We start from the raw sequence: 21,768 nt of genomic DNA, 5'->3' as shown, positions 1-21,768 counted from the left end.
TTTGAGCATAGATTTGCTTGGATGAAGCTCACTTGGTGATACACAACAAGTAGATGAAATGTAAGCCAGTAGTTAATTTATACCAACTTTAATAATTAATTGAATCACAAGAAGGGAATAAATCCTTATTAGATTTATAAAGTAAATCCTAATAGAGTATTTGAAAGTAAAAATTAGGATTTTATATAAAAATTGGAAGCTGCTTAAATATTTTGAGTAGAGGCATAAGAAAAGAGCTTCCAAGTTTCACCTAAACTGTGACCTAGTGCTTTACCACAATTAAGTGAACTCTAGTTAAGTTTGAAATTGAACATGGATGTTGGACACAGCTTCTTTAATCCTGCTTATTTCACCATAACAACTTCTCGTTTGGATACAGCAGTTCACATCGTGTATCATTTCAACTTGTTCTCATAACCAGACACCTAAACCTTGTGTGCATTCTTGAATTAGCTAGTTTGCAGAAGATTAATGAAGTTAAATAACTTAGGAAAGTGATTTTTGGATACTAAAACATATTAAAAAAAACAAGAAAAAGATCTTTTGCTAATAAAGTTTTGAACCTAGAATAAAAAAAACTAGATAAATATATGGAGTAATAAACAAATAGCGTATCATGTAACATATAATACAATATTAAAATTCTTCTCCAAAGCTCCAAAGTTTTATTTCTCTTGGGAAAAATTCATACTATCTATGGCCATATTTCTGCTAAATTAATTCTAAAACTCAATGATACAAGTATTAAAACAGTTAAGATTGAAAAGCTAATAGCAAACACAGGAGAGTTAGCTTTATTTAATTTTGTGTAATAGTCAACTGAATGGAAAGGACACAACTATGACATTCTTGTACAATTTTACTGATTTCAATGATTAGACTGTAGCCATACTGTGAAAGGCACCATCTTCAGAGGTACATGTGATTTATATAAGCTCAATATTTCTAGACTGGTACTTATTTTATTGAACTTGAAATCATGAAAGTAAAATTAAGTTGGAGGACATAACCAAATACGACAAGATTTTGTCTGATGGTCTACTACGTTTCCATCCTCCACTCTACATTGACACCCTCATATTCATCCTTTCCACCATCAAGATCATTCCTAAAACCATTACCATTATTTTTATTATTATTACCCCCTCCTCCTCCTCCCCCTCTACCTCCACACTCTACCTCCCCCTCTACCTCTCCATCTACCTCCCCTCTACCTCCTCCCTCTACCTCCTCCCCCTCTACCTCCTCCCCCTCTGCCTCCTCCACCTCAAATCCTCCTCCTCTTCCCCTCCTCTTCCCATCCCCCCTCCTCCTCTTCCCCAACCACCACCACCACCGCCACCACCACCACCACCACTACTGCCATCACCACCACTGACACTACCACAATTTAATTTCCATTTTAATGTTTAACTTTTCTTTCATGATTCTATATACCCGTTTTCAATAATGGTATTTACAAAAATCTCACTCAACTTATTACCCCCACCCTCATGTATACTCTACACATAATAGCTGTCAATTGAAACAGTCTGCAAAAAACATGTTTTTCCTACACAATTACAATTATTAACAACAGATATCAATATGACAGAGAGCAATGAATATGAATACATAAACGAAGATAACTATTTTAAATTGGCCAGACAGGTCTATAAACATGTTTTATTTACATTTTTACTTCATTGAAGCACATGACAGAACAATTATTAAAACCTACTCTTCCAATAATACTTTTAATCTTCATTATCAAAACTAATTGATATATTCTAAGAAAGAAAAGTGTTCTTCCTTTTGTTGTTTAGTTCTAATTCTCAGTCATGTCTCCAATGGGATATGTCAATGTTGGGAAACCATGATCAGATGCATTTTAACAGTGACCTATCCCATCATTTATTTCAGACATTGTAAATCCAGGATTATATTATACCATATGGCCTTTCTTATTGTTATTTAGGTAATGAATTGATAGAATTGTTAGACCTCAGAATAAAATGTTTTGGGGTATTTTTTCTGACTCTCTGATCATTGAATTCAAATCTGTCTGAGATCAAGGCAAGTAAGCCTTGAATTCTTTTAGACTTGATAAAATAATGTACCAGTCCAGGCACAGATAGCATTGGAGCTTGAAAGATCAGCATTGATGCAGCTGCACTTTGTGAGACAAGTCAGGTAGAATAAATCAATATCAAAAATATGGGGTACATATTCTTTTAAAGGGAAAAACCAACAGAGCAGGAACATGTTCAATATTGGTTTTGCCATAAAAAGCAGTATCATGACCAAATTAAAGAAGTAATGACTATTATCAAGCAGATCATGAATTTCAGAGATTCCATCACAAAGGGTTGCTATGTCATCTAGACTTGTGTTTACATTCCTACAATGATGAACCCTGATTGTGCAAAAGAGAAGTGATACAATATGCCTCAAATTACTATATGCAGTGTATCACAGAAAAGCAAACAGATAATAATGGGTAATTTCAATGCCTGCATCACACAAAGCATATGGCAGTGGCTCAGAATTATTGGCACACATGATATGGGGAATTTTCAATTTCAATTTCTCATCTACAAGCAGAAGTAAGAACAGAAAGTGATCTGAATGCACTTGTACTCAAGAGCTGGTATTTTACTAATATTGCCAAGACCACATCATAACAGTGAAATAAAACAGAGTACATGCACACATTGCATGAATGATGAAATGCACAAACTATAATACCAAATGATTTAGTTAAAGATAAACTTCACAGTAGTTTCCAAATGATACAGGATCAGACCTTTCAAGTCACTGAAGCTGCAAAAATGAAAGTTTGTTGATAGGATTACAAGAAAAGATACGAATAAAGCTCTGGCTTTGTAGAGAAAAAAAAACATAACTAGGAATGTGACACAGCTGGAAAAGTGGTTTGGAAATCAACAAAATAACATTAAAACTGATTAGATTGTGAGGATACCTCTCTTGCTTCACTATTAGACAACTGAACTAGACAGAACTGCCTCCTTGTCCCAGCACTCTTCTAAACGTTGTTAATTCAAAGAAACTAGAAGATTGATCCACAAGATGAATTTAGATCAGAAATAAAACAAAACAACTGAACTGGAAACTGATGCAGATTTCAATGGCATTTGTTGTTTTTATACTGAACTAAGGGAGGTATACAGACATAAGAAAAGGAATGCCACCCAGTTGATGATTCAACAGTATTCCAGGAAAAATTACAGTCAACCAGTTTGAAATACACCTTCACCAAATGCTCATAATATCAAAAATACTACCTTTCCACCTCCAAGTCACTAAAGAACCATTTCATTGGACAGGATAAAGACAAGAATAATCAGTGATGTTAATTGTAGTAAATTGATTTGAAGATAATCGAACAACTGTGAAGTTGATGTTGAAAAAAATCAAACTTATAAGACAATCTGAGAATATCAATTATTGAAGTAACTTGAAGATAATCAGTGACACAACATTGAGATAAGTTGGTGAAATAGGAGAATGTTGAAAGTTGCTGGAAGATAAAAAAGGTAAGCAATAGAGAATGTAAGAGGTAATTTTATGAACAACAATAAATCTGTATAATCTGTTAAAATTAATTTTTCCAACAATTAGTCACTTTTATACTTGTTCTTCAAACAACATTTAGTTTTATAGATAATCAATTAATCTCATTTTTACCAACAACTAGTCTATTATATAAAAGAGAAACTAAATGAAGAAACCTGAAATTAATCAATTAAGCAATTTTGAGTTAATATGCAAATTCCGGTGCTAGTTAAGAATGATAACAATAACTTTGAGATAATTAATCAGACAACCAAGAAGCAACCAATAGTTAACCAACCATCCAAACAAGTGTTAACAAGCCATACAAGTCTTAAAATAAAAAGATAACCTGGAGATAAGTTGTTTAAATGTAAATGAGTCAATAAACTGCCATTAAAACAATGAAACTTGAAGATAGAGGTCTTAGTAATATGGTGATAAGCTTATATGCATCATTGACCAATTTTCTTCACGCTTTTACTTTCACTACTATTATAAAATTTAACTAGCCAGTTATATTGCTGCAATACTCTCTGTATAAATTCTTTCATCTTAAAATCTTCCTGCTTATATCAGATATAAGTTTCTTCTCATTTGATATAGTTTATGGAGTACATTCTATACCTAAGTATTGTCACTAACATTTATTTATGTTTCCTTACAATCCATGATACACTTTAGACAATTCTGAGATGTTGGATTAAATTCATAATTCTTGAAAATTAGATTCTTACAAAATTATTTTCAGATTTTCTTTTTACACAATCTGACAAATTTCTCTGGGTTCTTTTATTGCATACTTTACAAAAATCATCAGATTCTTTGCTATGCACTATTCCCTTTCCCCTTCTCATTTTTTCCAGGCTCAAGTTCATATCCTTTCCCACTTTGAGATTGGCATTCACATATTTTCTTTGAATAAAATACTGCCTTTTCCACATCTTTCTCTTCAATGTAGTTCTCATCCTTTTACACATAGTGTTCAGATACCATTAAATATTTTTTTTTTCCTTTTGTTCATTTCACTGTTTTCTAATGCATATATCCCTATTCACAATATAAATAAACTTGCTTGTGTACAAAACAAATGATTCTATAATGATTCCTTCTCACAAACATACTAATACATGCACACACACACACAGATTTTTGTACATATTTTTGAATCGCCATAATATTTGACATTGTGACACTGTCCACACACAACCTGAATATTTGACTTGTAGAATTTGACTTGTAGAATTTCAACATGAACAGAGACAAGATCTTCATTATTAATACATCTCCAGGAGAACCCTGGAAGAGTTTTTCTTTTTTTTCTTAGACTAACTGATAAAAAGAAAATATGCAGAATCTAACAAGAAAATATTGCACAATGTTAGAACTGAAATATGAGTTCTTTCACTGTGTTAAAGAATGTTTTAAACCTCTACAAACAAGAAATGTTATTCATTATACTAGGAAAGTAAACTGATAAATACGCAGACTGGCTCATGTGCGGGTGACACATGAAATCTTTCGAGCGAGACCGTTGCCAGTGACCCTGGACTGGCTCTTGTGTGGGTGACACATGAGGTTTTTCGAGCGAGATCGTTGCCGGTGCCCCTGGGCTGGCTCGTGTGCAGGCGATACATGGAATCTTTCGGACGGGATTGTTGCCGGTACCCCTGGGCTGGTTCTTGTGCGGGTGACACATGAAATGTTTTGAGCGGGACGGGATCGTTGCCAGTGCCCCTGGATTGGCTCATGTGCGGGTGACACATGAAATCTTCCGAGCGGGATCGTTGCCGGTGCCACAGGGCTGGCTCTTGTGCGGGTGACACATGAGGTTTTTCGAGCGAGATCGTTGCCAGTGCCCCTGCCCTGGACTGGCTCTTGTGCTGGTGACACATGAAATTTCTTCGAGCGAGATCGTTGCCGGTGCCCCTGAACTGGCTCTTGTGTGGGGTTGTTGTGGGATTTTCGAGCGGGATCGTTGCTGGTGCCCCTGGGCTGGCTCTTGTGCGGGTGACACATGAGGTTTCTCGAGCGAGATGAGCGTGGCCGTTGCCAGTACCGCCTGACTGGCCTTTGTAGGGTTTTCGAGCAAGATCGTTGCCAGTGCCCCTGGACTGGCTCTTGTGTGGGTGGCACATAAAAGACACCATTTCGAGCGTGGCCGTTTTCGTGCGGGTGACACGTAAAAGCACCCACTACACTCTCTGAGTGGTTGGCGTTAGGAAGGGCATCCAGCTGTAGAAACTCTGCCAAATCGGATTGGAGCCTGGTGTTGCCATCCGGTTTCACCAGTCCTCAGTCAAATCGTCCAACCCATGCTAGCATAGAAAGCGGACGTTAAACGACGATGATGATGATGATGATGACTCATATATGAGTAAACTCTGATAAATATACAGATATAAATATGCAGATATAATATACAGATATAAATTTCTATATAATAAATATACAGATATAATTACAAAGTGATAAAGTGGAATGCAATATGAAGCATTCCATATTTTGTCCAAGGAATATCAGCAGAAATTAGAAATACGGCTTTAGAGAATGACAAATTCAATGAAATAAACAAGTAGTAGAGCTAAAGTCATACATGCTGAGGTGACTTATACGACCTGTATGATAACAACCCTGCCTAGTTATATTGATGTCTATGAGGTGCTAACATCTCTCAGAAAGTTTGCAGCCTCTCTGTGATATACAAAACGACAAGAGGAAGAATGAAAATTACACTTACCTAGACCCAGAAGGTAATATTTTAGTAGTGGGGAAATAGGAATTAAGAGTCAACATCCATTGACAAGGTTACAAAAGGAATCAAGAATTTTATGTCTCAAATATAAGAAAATATGACAGTAATAACAACAATTATAATACTAATAGTAAAATTGATTTCTTACACAAATTTATAGGAGAACAGAGTACAGTAGGCTCACAATATGATGCAGAAACTGTTATAAACCTCACAGAAGGAAAGCCAACAGAATGATTATTCTGGATGCTGGCTTATAGACATGTCATATCGATAGATATGATGATGCAATAAATGTAATTACATAAGGAGAAACTAAAAATCAAATTACAAACCTAAAAGCAATGATTTTCATTTGATATGTACTATATTTATTCACAGCAAGTCAATGAATAATAAAGCAAGTTCATATATAACAAAACAAAATACCACCTAATACTAAATAAGATATCAATATTCTTTGTACATTTGTGTCAATACTAGTAAGCAAAGAAACACACGAGTGAAATTAAGATAGAACACTTGGTTAATGGTCAAATATAAATATTAACTAAACTGACAATGACCTTTGAGAAACCAGTCTATGAAAAGTAATACACTAGACAGAGGTGGTTGATATCAAATGTATCAAGTTATTGAAGCATTCATTAATTAAATTCTATGGGAAAATTACACAGATCAAACTTATCATATAAGAAGCAAAAGTAAATAACCGAAATATAAAAGTTTATGTTGGTAGTAATAGGTTGGCTAATTTAAGGTGACATATCACAAGAAATAGCTTGATATCAAAGGCAAGCCAAGTAAATATAAAGGGGAAATGGAAAACTACCTAGGTAAGAATGAAAAAACATGACAGGACACAATACAAATAAATGAAAGCAGGAGGAGCTAAAATGGATCTATGAAGACTAGTTCTACCAAAAACATTTGACTACAGGACCATCACAAAATGTATTAAAACAATAACAAATAACCAGACAGAAGATGAATGCATGTACAGAGAAGATACGTACATCACAATGATAAATATAATACAAAGCATTAGAAGAAAACTAGAAGAGAATATGGTTACCCCAATTGAAGAGAGACCACACATAGGTAAGATCCACTATAATATAAGGAATAAAATATTAATATAATAAGTCAGTAAAGCACTTATATTAAAAGGACAAAATGTGATAAGCATATCTACTATCATCCATTTAATGTAGGCAGCAAACTGAGGGAGTTGGCATTAAACCGACGCATGACAAACAATCAAAAACAAAAGTATGACAGAAAGAAAGAGACACAGACAGGCAACATAACCTATATAAGAAGAAAATGTTGGAAAAGAAACGAATCTAAGGATACTAACACAGAAAAAGATGTTTATGGGATATAATACAAATATATATATATATATATATATATAATATCTTTTAAATATATATATATATATATATATATATATATAATATCTTTTAAATATATATATATATATATATATATATAATATCTTTTAAATATTTCATAAACAGTAGTATTGTAAAAAAATGGTAAAAAAGAAAAAACAACAGAATTAAACAGGATTATAAGAATATATGCCACATAGTTGACGATTTCATCTCACAGAATAAAAAGGTTTGGATAATGATTGAAATATTTCTCAAAAAAAAATAATAAAAGAAGAGAAATCCAGAGGATAGAAAGAATATTCTGTATTATTTCTATCAATGATGAAGTAAAAGACTTGGTAGTTTAATTTCAGGTTAGGCTATCCTTATTAATGGAGCTGGGTACTTGTATAAAAGCATTGAAAGTAATAGTTTATAACAATAACCTAATTATGTATTGTTAATGTTTTATCAGTCTCAAACATTGCAATTTTAATAACTTGTCAAACAAAACAGCACATTATAAAATTTTCTCTGCAACTGTACCTACACACAATATATGCACTTAAAAACAACAGCTGTATTTACATGACTGTGGAATTGTATAGGCTGTACCTGCATAAAATAGCAGTGCCTAGACATCATAACTACACCTACACAACATAGCAGTACCTACACAACATAACAGTATCTACCACAGCTGTACCAACACAAAACAGCTAAATCTAAACAAACATAGCAGTACATACCATAGTCATACAACATAGCAGTACATACCATAGTCATACAACATAGCAGTACATACACAACAAAATAGTACCTATACATTACAGCTGTACCTACACACTCCAGCTGTTCATAATAATGGTTTCCGATTAAAACATAAGGTCAGAAATTTTGAAAGGAGAGTATTACCCCAGTACTTGACTAGTACATAATTTTATCAAACCCCAAAGTAGGAAGGCAAAGATGATCCCTGCAGAAAATTGAACTCAGAACATTAAGAGCCAAAAGAAATAATACAAAGCACTTTTTTGATACTCTTATGATTCTGTAGGTTCACTGCCTTGGCAGGTATACATAATAATGATAATAATGATAATAATAATAATAATAATAATATTAATGTATTTGTATTTATATTCATTATATTAGTCCATTTTGTTCTGGCAGCTATATAATGATGACCAGGCCTGTGTTGCTCACCTACAGGGCACCTGCTGGGTGAAAGTCCGTCACCTGTAGTTCCATCCTCATTTACACTGTTGATTTCAAATTTTGGCACAAGGCTAGTAATTTTAGGGGTAGGAGAACAGTTGATTACATCAACTCCAGTACTCAACTGGTATTTATTTTATCGATTCTAAAAGGATGAAAGGCAAAACTGATCTTGGCAGAATTTGAGCTAAGATTATAACAGATCAAAAAAAAAAAACGCTGCTATTTATTTTTCCACTGTGCTTCTGATTCTGCCAGCTCACTGCCTTGATATCTGTATGTAATAATAATAATAATAAATGATAATAATAATAAATGATAATAATAATAATCATCCTTTCTATTACAGGCACAAGGCCTGAAATTTTGAGGGAGGTGAGATAGTTGATTACATTGACCCCAGTATTTGACTGGTACTTTTTACATCAACCCTAGAAGGATGAAAGGCAAAGTCGACCACAGCAGAATACATTGACCCCAGTATTTGACTGGTACTTTTTTTTATCAACCCCAAAAGGGTGAAAGGCAAAGTCGACCACAGCGGAATTTGAACTCAAAATGTGAAGACAGATGAAATACTGCTAAGCATTTCACCCAGCACGCTAACAATTCTGCCAATAATAATAATAATAATAATAATAATAATAATAATAATAATAATAATAATAATCTTTTCTACTCTAGGCACAAAGCCCAAAATTTTGGGGGAGGGGGCCAGTCAATTAGATCGACCCCAGTATGCAACTGATACTTAATTTATCGATCCCGAAAGGATGAAAGGCAAAGTCGACATCAGCGGAATTTGAACACAGAATGTAAAGACAGATGAAATACCGTTAAGCATTTCACCCAGCATGCTAATGTTTCTGCCAGCTCTAATGATTTCTAATTTAGGCAGATGCCAGCAATTTTGAAGGGAGTATGTTAGTTGATACTATCAATCCCTGTACATGATTGGTATTTTATTTTAACAACCATTAAGGATGAAAGGTAAAATTTTAAAGAGCCATATTTCAAATGATTCTGTCAATTACTACTCTAGAGTATCAATAATAATAAGGCAAATGATAGGTTTTTTTTTCGTGTTTTTTTTTTTTCTAAAACATAGGCCTTACATTTTGGGAGAAGAGCATGTAGTCAATTCAGTTGACACCAGTATTTGACTACGACATATGTTATCAGCCTTGGTAAAATGAAAAGGCAATGACACACTTAATGCAATTGAACACAGAAAGATAAGAGAACCAAGTAACAACTATAATAATCATAATGAAATTTTCTTGAAAGGTGTAAAGCAAAGTCGGCCTTCGAAGAATTTGAAATCAAAGAATAAAGGGACATTGTCAGAACATGAGACATACTCTGAACTGTAAGGGACATAATAGTAATATCATTTTATTACATTGATAATAATAATTATTATAATAATAATAATATTAATAATAATAATAATAATAATAATAATAATAATATAAATCCTCATTATCATCATCACTACAATCATCATCATCATCATCATCATCATCATCATCATCATCATCATCATCATCATCATCATCATCGTTGTCATCATCATCGTCACCACCACCACCACCATCATCGTCATCACCATTATCACCATTGTCATTGTTATCAATGTCTTCATCATTTCTATTAACTTCATCATATAAAGTGTGTGCATTCATCTTGAATACTGCTATATTGTTATAACTAAATCTATAAGCTATTTTGCCACAATGGATATAATATAACTACTTACATTTACACATTTTGGGGCATGCACATGCTTGTGTATATGCATATATATGTTTACATGTTGTGTAAGTTTACTTGTATGTTTCTATATTGATTTTTAAATATATGCACAGGTTTACAAGTGTATATATATATATATATATATATATATATATATATATATATATATATAGCCATCTAAGAATCCATGAGTGAGGAACAAATGCACTCATATAGAGTGAGTATATTAATTGAAGTGTACAGTATTATATCCATTATGGTCAATCTTACCAATCTGTTTTGAATTAAGGGTTCAACAGAGTGTTAGGTAACAGCCTGATTATGTACCCATCTCTTGGGAGATGGCAGTTCATCTCTGAAGAGTGCAAGGTTATATAATTGGACTGTTACCAAAGACTCTGTTGAACCCTTAGTGTGAAACTGATTGGTAAGATCGGCCATAATGGATATATAATACAGTACACTTCAATTAATATATATATATGTACATATGTGCAAGAATATATATATGTGCATGTCCCTCTTGAACAATGGAAGTTGTTGTTTCAGCCTATGATTAAACCTATGATTAAAGGTATTACAGTCATAACTATCCCATCTTCTTTTCATGCATAGTGTATTGTGGACTACGCTTTCAAATAGGCACACTTTTTAACACTGACAGTGTCTGATTTGAGAGAGATTTATTGTTCATTGTAGCTGGTTGAATTACCACATAGAAGCTACTTATTCAGTTGAAACCAAACAGAAGATAAATTCCAGTACACAGAAGGCACTTGTAGTACAATTGTAAGTATAACATAAAACATTAACCCTTTTGATAATGACTTGTCTGAGACCACCCCTTGATCTATGACTAAAACTTCTTGCTTTAAAGTGATCTAAATTAGAATCTTCCATCAAAATTTCATGTTAATTTATGCTCCAAATACCAGTTTAATAATGACAGTTATTTTATCAAATGCTTCATTATTTTCAAAATTAATTGAAAGAAAGGCTTTGTATTTCAACAGAAATATGATTACAAAAGATATAAAAGGAAAACTGAAGTGATTCAGTGAGAGTAGTGAAAGTAGTGACAGTCAGTGTACACTTTATCTTAGACCAGACATGTCCTCCCTGGCAGCTAAATGCTTATGACAACTATTTCCTGCTGTTCTTTTAGTGAGTTGATCAATCAAGAGAAGCTGATTGTTGCATCCTTGTTATCTACTCTTTTACTCTCTTACTTGTTTCAGTCATTTGACTGTGGCCATGCTGGAGCACCGCCTTTAGTCGAGTAAATCGACCCCAGGACTTATTCTTTGGAAGGCTAGTACTTATTCTATCCATCTCTTTTGCTGGACCGCTAAGTGACGGTGACATTAAACACACCAGTATCGGCTGTCAAGCAATGCTAGGGGACAAACACAGACACATAAACATAAACACATAAGCACACATAAACACACATACACACACACACACACACACATATATATATATATACATATATACGATGGGCTTCTTTCAGTTTTTGTCTACCAAATCCACTCACAAAGCTTTGGTCGGCTCGAGACTATAGTACAAGACACTTACTCAAGATGCCACGCAGTGGGACTGAACCCGAAACCATGTGGTTGGTAGAACCATTCATAATAATGTTCACTAACACACTACATCTACAGGTTCTTTCTCTCTCTCTCTCTCTCTCTCTCTCTCTCTCTCTTTGTGCATGTGCGTCTACTCCTCTGAACTTAGTAACAGCCTACTTTCTCCACACAAGCCTACATAAAACGTATCCAACACAATACACTACCACCCTCACTATACCTCACCTCAAAAACTTAAAAGTTGGTAAAGTGACACTCTTTGGTATATTCCTATTTTTATATGGCTAGGGTACCAGATTTACAATCATAACACTCTGGGTTTGATTCAGTGACTGGATGACATGTTATGTCCTTGAGTAAGGCATTTCTTTCAGTTTGTTCCAATTTACTCAACTGAAAACTGAGTATCAGCCTAGTTCTGATACAGAACTATCTCTCTCTTGCCATCACATCCTGGATGTTCTCTTGGGTCAAGAATAGGGGGAAAGATGAGGGTGTGGTTATGTCTGTTCACTTACTCCAAAGGCATCTAAAACTATTACCTAAAGCATTGAACATACTTCTGAGCTATACTTGTTTGCAAGTGTCAGTTGTTGTCGTTGTAGTAGTAGTAGTAGTAGTAGTAATAGCAGCAGTAGCAGCAGCAGCAGCAGTAGTAGTAGTAGTAGTAGGAGGAGGAGGAGGATTGTAGGACATCTTTCTTGTGATTTAGTATTGTATTTGATCTCCATTTTTGGATGGCACTTTTCATGAATTCTTGGTGATAATTTATACATCCCTATTGACTCAAGGATCTATGAATGTAACACACACTGCAAAACTGTAGGCAGAAGAAATTACGTAATACCTGAATATAATGCTGGCATTATGTAATTCTGGTTCTGCCTGTAGTCTTCTAATATTCTTTTATGCATGAGCTAATGGTCTCTACAGTCATATTTTCCTGTCCAGCTTAGGCTATTTTGTTGTTCTTTTATAAGTATTCCATTGCACATTTGACAATTGTATGTTTTTTTTTATTTGTAGGTAAATTTTAAGATTGTATTATTCAGTTCTGGTTTATTTCTATTTGTGTTTTCTTAACACTGGATTTAACAATACATAGTGTGATTTTGTATTGCTTGGTGATTCTGTATAGTTAAGCGTCAATGTTGAATTTTTCTATGTTTACTTTTCATTCCAAAGATTTTAAAGTTCATGTTACAATAATATCCAGGACTACGAGTGAGCATGTGGTGGGTATGCTTGTTGCTTGTGGAGCAAACTTACTGCATACATCATGCATAATTGTCATAAAGTGCAGTAGCTTTTTGAGAATATCTTGTGTAGAGAGATTTGTAGACCAGTTTTGTTCCATGACCTCTTTCTAACACCTGTCCAATCTGCTTTATGAAAGTTCAGGCTGGAAAAGAGTTTGGAGCTTCTACTAGCCTGCATGTCTGCAGTTTTCTGCAGACCATACATTGTTAGTTTTATTAAGTTATGGTCTGAGAAAATAGTCAGTGTTACCTTAACATTATGGATGAGTGAGGATGTTTGTGAGGTCAAACAGAGATTCTGCTTGTCTCTTCATGCAGTGACACACCTAAGAGAAGGTGACAGTCAGGTCATTTAACATTATGGAGACTGAAGTCTCCGAGAAGAAGTATGTGAAAGCTGTCATTAAGGTTGGTTAATAAGTCTTCCATCTTTTTGTGGTTCTCTTCGAATCAGTTCCCCTGTTTCTGGAGAATCAGGTAGGAGATATGTAGTACATCATCATCATCATCATCGTTTAACGTTCACCTTCCATGATAGCATGGGTGGGACAAATGTGTACTGCCAGAGTGTTATGAACTGAGTCTGAATGTTACAACAGGACTTACAGGCATGACATCTTCCCAGATGTACATTGCAACTCTACCATGAGTTCACTCACTGTCAGTTTGAAATACAACATAACTGGTGTGTGTATCTCAGTATCTGAAATGTCTACATTTAGATGTGTTTCTGTTGGCACCATGCTTATTGCTTGGTTACAAATTCCTATGTCTCTCAAGTATGGAGTTTTGCATCAGTGTGATGTTACAAGACCCCTGACATTCAGCAGATATACTGGTGTGACATATAGGGTATCAATAGTGGCCATTTGTCTGACATTTGTAGAAATATCAGAGGTGGCTGCACTGGATCTTTTGCAGTTTGCAGTAGCCTTGAGTGCTGGTGTGTGTTTCTCAGACTCAATGTTTGATGAAGCCAGGTCAGCTACCTTATAATCCTCTGTACCATTTCCAAAAAAGAAGCTGTTTAGCATCTGCTGTCCACACTGTGTATGCATGTTGTTTCTTATGTCTGGTCAGCTATCTTACAATCCTTTCTACAGCATCTGCTGTCCACAATGTGTATACATATTGTTTCTTCTTAGGAACAGTATGTGCACCATTCACATTTCCAAGGAGGAGGCATTGTGATTTGTGACCTGATCTTGTGTCCTTATTGATTCTGATGTAATTATTTGTCTTCTTGGGAACAGTTCTCCCTGGCCTTGGGGTAAGTAAGACAAGTACCACTCATATTGTCTAATTACTCAATGTGCAGTTTAATCAAGACATACAAACAAATGAATTTATTCTTTTTCCTTTTGATTTGAGCTATGATTTGATGAAAACCAAAACTCTTCAAGGTCTCCACAATTGGAGCATTTGGTGGTGATCCTCCTGCTAAGTTCCCTGCATGGAGCATTGTTTTCATTTCTTCAAACTTCCAGTTTCTTTGTATTTTAAAGACAACGCTGTCTTTGGTGTAGCTGAGGTCCATGTTGCTGAGATAGGGAGGGAAAGAGGGCAGGAAAAAATAGAGATAGATATGCAGAGAAAGGGTTAGAGAGAGAGTGTGTGAGAGAGAGAGAGAGAGAGAGAGAGAGAGAGAGAGAGAGGGGGGATGTAAAAGTAGTCAAGAAAAGCAGAGAGAGGAGAGATAGAGAAACATGAATGGAGATGAAGAAATTGAGAGAGAAAAACTAGGATAAGAGAGAGGGACTTAGAGGTAGTCAGGAAAAGTAGAGAGAGAAGGTATGAGAAAGAGAGCAAGAGATTGATGTAAATGGAAATGCAGTGATAGAGAGTGGTCATTTAGCATCCATGTTCCATACTGGCATGGGTTGAATATTTACATATGTATATTACACACGTATATCTGTGTGTGTGTTTGTGTGTACATGTGCATGTGTGTGTATAGATAGATAAATAGATAGATAAATTGATGGATAGGTTATATATTATTAGTAATGAAAGTAGTATTAATTCAAAATAGCAGTTTGTATATAATACTTGAAGCAGATATATAACTGAAAACCTGCTAGACTGTGGTATTGGTCTGATGAAAGCATCTCTTATGGGTGTGTAGTGTTAAAAAGCATGGAGATATAACAATAGCAGATGAAAATCGTACAAAAACAGAGATGACATTGCTAAGTATGTATCATATATGTAAATATGTATTAAATATTTGTATATAAGTTATAACAGAATCTAAAGAGACTGGTGGTCAACTGCATCGCCAAAACTCACTATTTAGTAGAATGACAGAAAGCGTACTGTGAAATTGCCATGGGAAGTGATTATACAATGTTTCTGAGAGATTCCTTCTTCAGTGTTAAGATAAGAGGTGGAAAAGGAAAAACAGCAGAGATTTACATCTTTGTTTGAATGACTGGTTGCAACTGTTCAGGAGCACAAGACAACATGAGTTTGCATATCTTGAGATGAAGAAAAAAGAGAAAGTAATCAGGTGAGAGATGGTAAAAGAAAGGCAAATAGAAGAAGAAAAATGACTGAAGGTGAGATGAAGTGACAGATATTAGAACATCAGATAAAATGCTTTGTGGTATTTAAGATCAGCTTGCCTTTCGTCTTTTTGGTCTCAATGAATAAAATATCAGTTTAGGGAGAATGACTGGCAGAAATGCTAGTGCATCAGGTTGGGTGTGTATTTGTTCCAGCTTTTACATTCAGTATTTGTTCCAGGTTTTGCATTCTGAGTTCAAACTTCACTATGGCCTAATTGGATGATTGATTTAATCTGTAACTTTACCTCACTACCAATCTTTAATTGCCTTTAATAGTATCTTCTCTGTTTCAAGTATTTGGATCAGATGTATAGTTTGAAGCTATCTCTTTTCTTCCCTCCCACTAGTTTCAGAGGCCCCGTAAGAAATCATGAGCATCATCTTTCCTCTTGATTAAGTGACATATATTTCTATATATTTTTACAATTGATAACCCATCCAACCTATAAAAGCATAGAAAGATGTATGATGATAATATGTCCATCCCCATTTATATGTAATTCCCATTTGTAAAGCATTTGTGTAGGTATGAATGGGTCTTGCAGCAAAATACAAGAAAGTATTGACCTAGTGATACAGAAGTTTATTTCACTATCATAAGGTCCAAGGTTTGATCCCAATGCAAGTCATCATGGGTAAACATCTTGTTAGAAATCATTAGTCTTTACATTAGAAATTGTGAATGTTACTATTATCCTCATGATCATCATCAACACTGTTGTCATATTATTATTTTTATTATAATTATTTTCTATCATGTGCTTTTACTGCACTACTGAGTGGGACATGCTCAACTGGTTAAGGTCAAACAACTGACAAGCAAATCTGTGGTACTGAGCAAAGTATTTGGTATAGTCCATCTTTTATACCAAGACAAAACATTTACACTTCTAGTCAGTTAAGATCAGAAGCTATGAGAGCCAGTACTGTTATTATTATTATTATTATTATTATTATTATTATTATTATTATTATTATTGAGTGAGAGAGCAGTGATGGCAGGCACTGCTCTACACTCAATAATAATAATAATAATAATAATAATCTGGGAAAAAATGGGGTCCTGCCACATGAGCAGAAGGGTTGCAAGTGTAAGTGCAAAGGTACCAAAGATCAACTCTTGGTAGACAAAACTGTACTCAGAGACTGCAAGAGGAGGAAAACTAACTTAGCAATGTCATGGATCGATTATAGTAAGGTGTACGATATGATCCCACATTCTTGGATTATGGAATGTATGAACCTATTGAATGTTGAACGATTGCTTGGAAAAACTATGGTGAAGAAATAGAAATAAGGAGAGACATCTTCCAAGGGGACTCCTGTCCCCACTGATCTTTGTACTGTGCATGATACCACTAACACTGATTCTGAGAAAAGCAAAGGCTGAGTGTGTATTCAAAAGCCACCAACAAAAAGTCAACCACTTGTTATTCATGGATGATCACAAACTTTATGGTAAAGATGAATCTCAAGTCAGTTCCCTCGTTGATATGGTGTATACTATCAGTGTTGATATCAGAATGGAGTGCAGACTGAAAAAGTGTAGTGTGTTAGTCTTGAAGAGAGGCAAAATCAAATGTATGGGTGGGCTATTGATACAGTCGGGCAAGGTTATGAAGCAAATAGAAGAGACAGGCTATAAGTACTTGGAGATTTTGGAAATGGATAAATTGATGGAGAAAGAAATGACGGAAAAGTTTAAGGTGGAGTACTTGCGAAGACTGAGACTGATCCTTAAGTCAAAATTAAACGGATGGAATAAGATTGAAGCTATCAACACCTGGGTGGTTTGACTCCTTAGATATGGAGCAGGAGTAATTGCATGGATAATAGACGAACTAAACAGCTTAGACAGAAAGACAAGGAAGTTGCTAACTAGATATGGGATATTCCACCCCCAAAAGTGATGCAGACAGACTGTATATAGCAAGAAAAAGAAGGGGAAGAGGACTGATTGGATGTGAACACAGCATTAGAGCAGAAGAAAACGACATAGCATGGTATGTAAAAAATGCCACAGAACCATTATTGGAACTAAGAAGGTCAAGCTTGCGTAGGTCCCTGAATAAGGGTTGTTTAAGGATGTTGAACAAAACACCCATGTTTCCAAAAGTGAATTATCCAAACCCCAAATAATTCCTTTCAACACATGGTTATGATGCACCCCACTACCTCTGCTCATGATGAGAGATGCACATATCGTCAGCCACTAAGGGACATGCTCAACTGGTTAAGGTCAAACAACTGACAAGCAAACTTTCATCATTATTATTATTATTATTATTATTATTATTATTATTATTATTATTATTATTATTATTATTATTTTATGTTTGACTTTTGTTTTGCATTTGTACAAGTTGGATCCAAGTCTCACCCAGAGACCTCAAGAGACAACAAGTTAGAAGTTCATGTAGGTGTTATGCCTAGGGTACCATATATTTGGATTTGTACAGTTTTGTTCAAGTGAATGTTTAAGAAACCATAAGAAAATTATGTTTGCTTTAAAATTTGAGATCACATAGACAGTATTTTACGTAGGATATGGGCAGTTCCCATGAGCACTATCTTTTGGACTTCAGCCATTTTGGGGTTTCCTGGTATCTGAGCTAGGTAGTAATCAGCCCGTTTCGCTGTCATTCCCAGGGCACCTATGACAATAGGTATTGTTTTCGTCTTCAGATTCCACATTTTGCTAATTTCTATTTCAAGATCTTTATATTTGCTCAGTTTTTGGTAGGTCTTGACAGATACGTTTATATCAATTGGGACAGTCATATCAATGAGGAGGCATGATTTTTGTCTGAAGTCTTTCAGTATGATGTCTGGCCTATTTGCGTCTATCTTTCTGTCAGTTTGAATGGTGAAGTTCCAGAGGAGTGCAATGTGATCATTTTCAAGTACTGGGGGTGGTTTGTGTTCCCACCAGTTTTTATCATGGGGCAAGTCCAGGTTTTTGCATATTACCCAGTGAATATATTGTGCAGCTCTATCATGCCTGTTGAGATACTCTGTAGGCGCAAGCAGACTGCACATGGAGACAACATGATCGATGGTCTCATTTTGTTGTTGGCATATACGACATAATGGGGAGCTGCCGTTCTTTAATATGTTGGCCTGGTAGTTCTTTGTAGGTAGGCATTGATCTTGGGCTGCTATGATAAACCCCTCTGTTTCTGATTTCAATCCAGAGGCCATTAACCATTGGTGGGTAAGGGCTTTGTCAATATCTGCATTATTCGCTCTCTTTGGGTATTTGCCATTGAGAGGTTTTCCATGCCATTTTTCAGTCATAATAGCTAAGGCAGCAATTTTAGCACGGGTTTTCAAGCGCTTAGCTTTTTCTGTAGGTGTTTCTTGTTCGTCTAATTCTTGAATTTGTTGCAATTGGAATTCACTTAGATATTCCTTTGCCTGTTTTGTTACTGAGTAAGATGCTTTCTTGCTTTCATATTTTAAGACAAGTTTTAGCATCCAGTCCTCAGAGTTTTTCATATAGGTGTCTAGGCCAATTGTGGCTACCTTCATTGATAATGCCAGCTGTAGTAGTCCTCGACCTCCCTCTTTTCTTGGCAGATAAAGACGTTCTATATCTGCCTTAGGGTGGTGCATTCTATGCATTGTCAACAGTTTTCGTATTTTTCTGTCAACATTACATATTTCAGTAATTGACCAGTTAACGATGTTGAAACTGTAAGTCACGACTGGTATGGCTAGAGCATTGATCGCTTCGATCCTGTTTCTCGCGTTCAGCTCTGTCTTCAGTATTGCTCTCACCCTGCGATAACATTCTCTTCTGATCCTTTCCCTCATCACTGAGTGCTTGATATTGTCCCCTTCAATTACCCCTAGGTATTTGTAGCTCTCCGCTGGTTCTAACTCTTTTATGACATTTTGCTGGTCAAGGTTCACATTAGATGTATTTGTCATTTTTCCTTTGATAAAGATAGCTTTTGCACATTTATCAAGGCCAAATTGCATCCTGATGTCATCACTGAATTGTTTAACAATCGCTAGTAGGCCTTTGAGTTGTTGGTCATTTTTTGCAAAGAGCTTTAAATCATCCATGTAAATGAGATGATTTATATTTTTATCAAATATTTTATAACCATACTGTGCATCATTGAGCAATTTTGAGAGCGGTATTAGGGCTAGACAGAAGAGGAGTGGTGATAGTGAGTCACCCTGGAAAATGCCACATGAAATTCTTACATCTCCAGCATTTAGAGATTCATTGTCATTGTTCAACATCAGTGTGGTTCTCCATGATCTCATACTTACAGATAAAAAGTTTCGCAGAGTAGGAGCTATTTTATACATTTCCAGACATTTCCTAATCCAGCTATGTGGTAGGCTATCAAAGGCCTTTTTATAGTCTATCCAGGCTATTGACAAGTTTTTGTGTCGCTTGTGACAATCTTCTAAGATCATCTTATTGATGAGTAGCTGATCTTTACAGCCATAAGATCCACGTTTACATCCCTTTTGCTCATTAGGGAATATGCTACTTTCTATTAAAAAACTATAGGTGTACTCGGTTAGGACAGATGTTAGCGTCTTATACATTGTTGTTAAGCAGGTTATGGGGCGATAATTTTTTGGTTCGTTTGTTTCCTCATTTTTTGGAAGCAGGAATGTTAAACCATTAACTAGCCAAGAGGGCATCAAACTAGGATTTTGCAAAACATCGTTGTAAAGTTTTGTTAGCAGTTCATGGCTTTCTGGGAAGGCATTCAACCAGAAGTTAGGAATTTTATCCTTTCCTGGAGACTTCCATTTGCTTGACCTCCTGAGAGCAGATCTTATATCTTCTACCCTGACCCCCTCCCACTTTTGCTCCTCTAAGGAGTCTAGGTCTGTAGCTATTCTATCAATCCAAGGGGCCTTTTCATTGTGTGTTTTATCTTCTGCCCAGATTTTATTCCAAAATTCTTGCACTTCTTCTTTTGATGGGACAGACTTTATTGTTACTGGTGTTTTCCCTATCTTCCTGTAGAAATTTTTGGGGTTATTTTTGAACATGTTATTATCTCGGAAGAATTTAACACGCTTTTCATACCTTGCTATGCGGGCAGCTTTAGCACATACCTTTTGCTTGATGGTTTCTATGGTGGCATCAATGTCAACTATGGTTTTCATGTTATATTTTTTCTTTAGTTTTTGGGTCTTTGTAGGTTTGATACTCTTGTCAAATTTAAGGTTTTTCAAACATTCTATGTCAGATCTAAGCAGCTTAATTTGGTGTTGAATGCGTTCTTGCCAAGAAGGCTTTTTGTGGGAGTGTTGTCTTTTTCTAATCTTTTCACCACATAGAATCGTTGAGATTCTTGCGGATGCATAGTACAGGTGGTTGAGATCTGTAATATCAACATCATTAGCTGAAATTATATCCTTAAGTGCAAGGCGGATTTTACCAATTATTTTCAGGTTTTGGTTAGAATTGCGAATTTTGGGGAGAGTGTCGCGTTCATTCATACTAGTTTCTTTAATTTTCAGCCATTCAATCATGATTTGATTTTTTAGATCATGTAGTTCTGTTGCGTCGATTTCTGTATGACTTCCTTCATCTATTTGATTTTCACCTGCCTTAGTGTTTATGGTTGGTTCAGAGAGTATTTTATTTTGCCTATCAGTTACCTTAACTCTTTCAATTATTACTGTATTTTCATCAGCCTTGGGCTGGTTTAT

General features: G+C 35.3%; 1 protein-coding gene across 26 annotated transcripts in view; it reads right to left on the bottom strand.

Moving 5' to 3' along the window:
* LOC106874330 (uncharacterized) overlaps positions 1-21,768 on the bottom strand; it is a 902,231-nt gene that overhangs the window by 195,204 nt on the left and 685,259 nt on the right. The gene's annotated exons all lie outside the window — the stretch shown is intronic.

This window comes from Octopus bimaculoides, chromosome 2 (assembly GCF_046866305.1).
Source record: "Octopus bimaculoides isolate indiv1 chromosome 2, ASM4686630v1, whole genome shotgun sequence".
Classification (NCBI taxonomy): Eukaryota; Metazoa; Mollusca; class Cephalopoda; order Octopoda; family Octopodidae; genus Octopus; species Octopus bimaculoides.
Note: the sequence above shows the minus strand (reverse complement) of the source record. Positions and strands in the feature narration are given on the sequence as shown.